We start from the raw sequence: 7,456 nt of genomic DNA on the forward strand, positions 1-7,456 counted from the left end.
CCTCCCAAAATCTAAACACCTAATCACAAAATAATTGTTTCAGAAAAAGGTTTTTAAGAACAAACCAACTCAAGTCTTAGTGTTACATTTTGTAAAAAAAATCACACATACGTAAGAACCATTTCACACGATAGACAAATTAGTGAAACCCTGAAATCAGTTTGATTGCAGAAATCAAATGATGGTATTAAAATTTTTATTTATAAACAATTACGCACATTCTTTACAAACTCAGGTTAACCTGAATATTAAGTAAAGTTGACAAACTCTAGTTTAAACAGTTGTTCAAAATAATTCTTAAATCTGTATTTAAAATTAACTGAGAATTCCAGTGGCCCAATCTAGCACACTCTACTAAGGAAAAGGAACTAACTACAAAAACAAGAAAATCTTTACGGCTAACTAAATCATAGCTGCTTGAATATTTTTCTCCCCTTGGGAGAATGTTAAAATAGTCAGTAAAAAGTTGAAGACATAGAAAAGTTAAAAAATACAGTGTAAAGGTACACCCAGTGCAAAAATCTAGCAAGAAAAGCTGGATGGAGGCAGATACAAATAGCCTAAACAGAAGACCTGACGTATCATGCTAAATCTGTTAAATCTCCCGAAACTTACATGTTCTGTACTTTTAAATACAATCAGATATAATAACATAGTTCAGTACTTTGTAATGTTTAACCCATTTAAAGAAAACACATACATCACTTTGGAAATAAAAAGTCTTTATAGATGTTAGAAACCCACTCAAAAAATTAACATAATTTTTATTCAATATGGAACATTAAGAAAAGCTAAAAGAAGATAACATATTCTTCACATTCCTGCTTGGGTAACTTATAATAATGACAGTTACAGACACCAGCAAAGCAGGAGGTCAGTCTGAACACAGATGTCCAAATACAGGGTGATACTTCTTTTTCCAGGCAGCTGGAAAGTTTGCACTGAGCAAGCAAAAAAAATAAATTCACATAACACAATGAACCTCTAGCACTACATTGAGGTAAGTCTGAGTTCTAGCTTTTATTTACTCTAAATCAGTTATATATATATACATCTGAGATGGCAACCATTTTAAAAAGTTGAATTTAAGCTTGGGAGCCATCAACCCGATGGATTGAGCCAAACTGCGAGTGAGACTAAACTTATTCGTTTGTGCACAAAACCACCCCTCAGTGTACACCGGTTTACATAATAATATGGCAGTTGACACACAGGCTCTCAGGTGCACAAGTCCTTCAAGCTCAGAGCTCAAAGGGTTTTTAAAGAAAAAAAGAACATAATCAAAAACATAAGTCTACAAAGGCTTTCACGACTATAAATTGGCATCTTCAAAAACACAACTAGAACCAAAACAGAACAACTAACCAGGTACTCTGGATCTCAAAATTTTATTCTTTTACGAAACAATTCAAATACTGGACACTGAGCAAAAAGGAATTTTACACATCCCTAAAAAGGCAAATGGGTCTCTATCAACTTTCAATTTTGTGCATGCTGAATCTGAAGTCTCAGCTTAACTCCTCATCCCTATGTTTGTACAGTTAGATAAGAGTGCTATAAAAAGAATGACACAGATGTGGGTATACACAGAGAGAAAGAAGGAGAACATTGCAGTGACTAGAGTTAGAGATTAACATCTAAAAAAGGAAATATGACATACAGCTCATAATTAATGACAATGTCAAGATCCAGTGCGGAGGACCACATTCAACAAATGTGTTCATTTGTGCACAAGATGTTCAAAATAATATTTTTAAAAACAAAGGTCCTAAGACAAACAAATAACAAAACAAATAAAGATGTTCAGTAAAGTGGAATTATTCCACTGTGATAGTAGAAAACTGCTAAAAACATTTAAAATGATAAATGCAGTTAAGCAAACAGGACATTTCTTTTTCATTTCAATTTCAATTATTTCGCCCACAAAAATGTACATAGCTAAAATAACAACTGGTCCAATTTACTTTCTGTAAAATGAATCCTGAGACAAATGTTAAGTGGTGCTTCCCTCATCTCTCATTTAAAAAAAAATGAAAGATCCCATTCCCTTTCCGCACCAGACCTCTGGATTTTAGGCCGAACACTAAAAAGAAAAGGAGCACAGCATCAAAAGAACACATACAACAGTTTAAAAGATGTAAAAAACCCAAAGGCTTACAAAGCTAAAAAGCATCTGAAATCATGGAAAACAAATTGAACAATTAAAAAAATTTTTTCTACAGAAATTCTTCTACAAAAACTGAAAAACAATGTAATATATATTAGAAAAAAGAGATACATGACTCAGCATGGCAAATACATTAAAAGTTTCTAAATAACAGTCATATGGGGGAAGAGAGATCAAACAATACATAATATCATGTTTCCCGCACACAAGTTCCAAAAGCCTGAAGAAACCACTCTCAAAGCACCGACTCAAGCAAGGTTATATGAATTCTCGGAAACAAAGTCTGTCCGTTCTCAGAGTCTTTCTCATGATTGTACTATCTTAATTTTTGCGTTCACTCCAGAAAAAGGAAGGCTAAATTAGTTTTCAATAAGCACACTATAGGTGAAGGACTAAATAAGGCACACAATAAAATATCAAACATAAGCCTTCCTAAAAACTGTTTGTGTTCTTTTGTAAAGGAAAAGAACAACGCCTTTTCTAAGAAACTCTTCCGTTGAATCACTCCAATTCAATATTTTTTTAAAAAGGAGAGAGACCAATTTCATTGAGTCGGAAAATTTTGTTCGCAACAGTATTTTTAGATTTTGTAATATAGTGTAAAGCGCATACAGCTTGCTGTAGAGCGGGGATATGCGCTATACAAATGCTATTTATTATTATTATTATTTTTGTCAACAAAAATGTCGCTTCAAGTTCCTCTTTCTGATGATTATTTAATATGTTTTTTCTTGCAGCACCTGTCACTTAACAGTGTGTTATATTCATAGAACTTTAACCAATGAGGCTATTTTGCAAGCATGTCTTCGCGTGTTATAACAGAGGATGAAAAAGATGACTTCTTGTGATCTTTAATCACACACAGTCCAAGTGAGCACAACGGGTAATTTAAAAGTCAAAACAGTGCATCTCTTCACAGTGCCTAGGATGTGTATTCTGAATGCTGAAAGAGTAGAGAAATACATTACAATTTACAAACATAACCAGAATTTTGCTAAACAATAATAATTTGGCCTTCTTTTCCAAAAGCATTCAATTTCATTTAACAGAAGGAAAAAATATCAAAGTTATACCAAGACACTTAAAGAATCTTCTTTGTAGGTTTTAAAATTATTCTATGCACTTTGCTGACAGGCCATTCCTAATAGAACTTGAGCCAATTTAGGTCAATTCCCTTTACCATGTATGAGAAGGCACAGGATTTGCCAACTCTCCCACCTACTGGAGTCCTGACCTTTTACTAAGGACACTGTCCATGTCATTTCTTGCCTATCAGTTGACTGTTGCCGAGTTCTATAAAAAGATTTTTGAAAAGACAATAAAGAGCCCACCTTCTAAAAAAGACCAGAACTCGCCTGCTAACTGAAGTGTAAAAGAACTTTGATTGGAAGGACATTATTTTTAGGTGTTTTTAAGCCACCATTGAAAAATTTAGATTACTCATGATCTAAGTTTCCGACCCTGCCTGTCAGGGCCAACCTGTGCTAAGAGGGGTACAATATCCCAGCAGAGAGACTGAGATACTCAATAAAAACAATCACAATTTCTCCCTACTTGAGAATCAAACGTGGATCTCCTGAGTGCCATAACGAAGCACTTAACCACTTCACCACAGACGCCCTTTGACTTTCGACTTTCTTTCACTTATTTTCAGAAAATAATATAGTATACTGTATTCTGTACTCAAAAACACCAGTCCCAACTGGTCCAAGCAGACAAAACAGGTTGCGCTTTTCTGCCAAAACATGTCATAATTCGGCAAAATCCTATTCTAAAGAGATTTTTTTTTTTACTCATCATTTCATAAACTTGAAAAAAAAAAAAAAAGATATTCTTCTTTGAACTCATGCAACTGGATATTTACAGATCATAATAATATAAATAATATGTGCACATAAACAAGTTCCGCAACCCATTAAAAATGAAGCAAAGATCCCAAAAGCAGCGTACTACAGAATACAGTGATTATGGTGAAGGGCAGCCATATGATATATTTGAACCACATCCGCCATGTTAGGGAGATCCGCAGAATTCTAGAAAGGATATTGAATTCCAACAGCGAAAGAATGAGAAACAAGCAAAGTACCATACCACCATCACCTTCTACTTAAATATGACAGATTGGAAGTTTAAGCAAGAAGCAATGGACAAAACATGCAACAAAGTAGACAAATGAAATTAATTTTCAAGACACATTTTGTACCCACAACTTTGACTGATTGAACTCTTTCTTTCTTGCAGGAATAAAACTTTAAAGAAGTACAGCCACAAGTAGAGACATCCCCTAGACACTACCTTACCAGAATGAAGAAAACACAGACAAAAATTTTCCATTCAACCTTACCAAAATGAAGAAAACACAGACAAAAATTTTCCATTCAGTGAAAGCAGAAACCTAAAAAGCAAAAGTGTAAGGACAAAGAACCGTGCACAAACAGGAAATCAAGAAATAAACCCGTGAGATAGACAAAGTGGCAGAAAGTGACAAGTGACACATGAAAACCTCTTGCGATTTATAGCGTATAGTATAACACGGATAGTGTGAATTCGTCTGTACCGACCTCGGTAGTTCGAGGGATCCGTAGTCTGAGGGATATCTTACAAAGACAGAGAAGAAGAAAAGCTGGGACTCCAGACACAGTTTGATAGATGCGTGATTTTGAGTCTTCTGTGTTAGACATTCCGTGTTATACTGTATCTACAGTAGCTCATTTAAAAACTGCTTTTTAATGCGCTCTTCCACTAAAATATTCATTTTACATGGAGGCCAAAGAATTAACAGGAGATAGATACTTCTCATTCCTTGTCAAGAGAAAATTTCAAAATTATGATTTCCGTCACAGATCATAGAATTTTTAAAGAAACTGAATTGAAAAAGTATAAAAAGCATCTAAATGCTATTAGACTTATTGGACTGTAATTCTCCTTTTAGAGAGAAAATTTTAATTTTTTTTTTCTTCAACTTTACAATTTCAGCCCAAAAAGCACACACTTTCAGTTCTTACAGAACCTGAGTCTGCTTGCTTACAATTTCAATTGAACACTCTACATGAAAATTCAGAATAGATGCAGGAGAAATAAGTCAGGAAATCCAAAGTGTCACTCTTCATTTGAAAATTGCTTTTCATGTAGGCTCACAGTGAGAACCGCTGTGCTGGTCAGCCGCTGGCAGCAGCTCGGGCACATTTCTTTACAATGACTTCGACATCAAATTACTTTTCGGCAATTGCCAAAATAAGGTCTCTTTTATGGGAGTTGATTCATCAAATGAAGAACTATCAAAATAGGTTCACTTGTTTGGATTTAAATACCCATTTAGTGATGTTTTTGTTATTTAGATAAAAGATCTAGTACCAAAAAGGGCTTTGGTGAAGTGTGTTTGCTGCCCTAGGTGATAAAGATTTAAAGTAATCATCAGGGGGCTCTCGTGGCCTAGAGGTTAAGGTGTTGGCCTCTCATTCAAAGGTCCCGGGTTCGAATCCGGGAAGCGACCGAAAAATTTTCTTTTCTAAAATTGTCTCCTTTCACCTTCTTTCCTGCTCTCTAGCAATATTCTGTCGTCTGCTTTCGTCTCCTCTTTCTGCCCCCACCCCCTCACCTCCCTTGCCCCCTCCTCTGGGCTCCTGACTCTTTCTGCAGCCTTTCCACTGTTACTCCTTGACTCCTTCTTACAGCTGTCTTTCTACCACACCCCTGATCTTCTGGTAGGAAAGATCTACACCTAGCCTTCTCGGACAAGGGCGAAAAATCTCGGAGGGCCCATGTGCAAGTTGCGCACGTTAAAGATCCCTTGGTGGTCTAAAATCGATAAGAGTAGGCTTCGGCCGCCACCCGGGTTAAATTCAAAATTTCCTACCAACGAAAAAGTATTAGGTGTGTCCCACGCGCTCATATGACCTTATGCAGTTGCGAGCGCCATAAAACCCTATACTAAACAAACAAAACAAACAAAGTAATCATCAGCCATTACAGCTCTGAAGGTGGTAGCATTTAAGGGGGGGGGGGGAGTTTCTCCCCTCATCAACATCAAAAGGTAATGGATCAGACCATGGTAGTTTTTGAGGATGTTTTATTCACAACAATAAACATGTTTAAATAAAGACCCAGCAAAGGAGTAAGCAGGAAATCATACAAAAAGTGTGTTAACATGTTCGAAGATGATGGGTGCCTGACTTTATCCTCTAGTTTAACAAAACAATTTATTTATTGTATAGATTCTAGATCTAGATCTAGAATCTAGTTCTTGTAATAAAGTAAAAAGATGAGACTCCCTAACTCTAAGCCTAATCCCTGATCCTAGAATCTAATTAAATTAACCTACTTGTTTGTTCTTCCGTTTCTTTCTTTAAATCCTATTTAGCACTTGTGCCTTCAACAAAGATTCAGTTGTTTCCACTGACAGGTAAAAATATTTTCTGAATGATTCAGTCAGCACTGCTTGATTATGGGGGCGGGGGGTGGGGCTTCCTCCTGTGCTGGTGCAGTGAACTCAGCATAAAAACTGTGACTTCAGCAAAGTTGGAGGCCTTGATTGAGAAGTCGATGTTTTTTAGAGACTTTAATGAAGCCATGCACAAAGTATCGTAAACCAGGACACTCTTGAATGGGAGAATAGCAAAACTAATGCCAGAAAGAAGTACGTAGGGGATTGAAATTTAGTACACACTTGAAATGATAGTGACACACCTCACACAGCAGTCAATCAGTCTAAGACCGGTTGGTGAGTCATTCACGAGAAATGTTAAAAGTTAGACTACAAAACTCTACAACAGGAAGACAATATCAAAAGAAATGAAATCATTCATAGAAGAGCTGATGCATGTGCTCAATTTGTTGTAAAGATAAATTCTATAAACTTGAGACAAAAGTTGAAAATTTTTACCTCTCTCTCTTCCGTGTTGATTGAAGGCGGGGTCAGCGGAAATGGACCATAATCCACCTCTTGAAACCGGAAATGAACTTTGGTAGGAACAGGAACTGTTAAATAGACCTGGGCTAATTGTTTCGATTAATTCCCTTGATCACAATTTACTTCTTTTTGCAGTACTATGTACATTTTATTGTATATTATTAACAACATTGTATTATACATGACACACCGAAGTAATTAGTCATCGACATTCCATTTTCTTTTTCCGTGAACATACTTTCCAATCTATGTGTTGTATGGTTGCAGTTATTTACCCTCCCCCTTCTTTGAGAAAAATGCAAGGTTTATTTCGCTTATTTACAGGCTCATTATTATTGTTTCATGTTACAGTTTTTCCTAAAAGAGGACTTTCGCAGACA

At 35.9% G+C, this 7,456-nt stretch overlaps 1 protein-coding gene across 1 annotated transcript in view; it reads right to left on the reverse strand.

Annotated features, from left to right (window-relative positions):
- LOC101845282 (adenylyl cyclase-associated protein 2) overlaps positions 1-7,144 on the reverse strand; it is a gene marked incomplete at its 3' end in the record, with an annotated part of 21,774 nt that extends 14,630 nt beyond the window's left edge. The window contains 1 exon segment of the mRNA XM_005111063.2: positions 7,050-7,144.
- Positions 7,145-7,456: the final 312 nt, after the last annotated feature.

The sequence above is a fragment of the Aplysia californica genome, unplaced genomic scaffold, assembly GCF_000002075.1.
Source record: "Aplysia californica isolate F4 #8 unplaced genomic scaffold, AplCal3.0 scaffold00994, whole genome shotgun sequence".
NCBI classification, from domain to species: Eukaryota; Metazoa; Mollusca; class Gastropoda; order Aplysiida; family Aplysiidae; genus Aplysia; species Aplysia californica.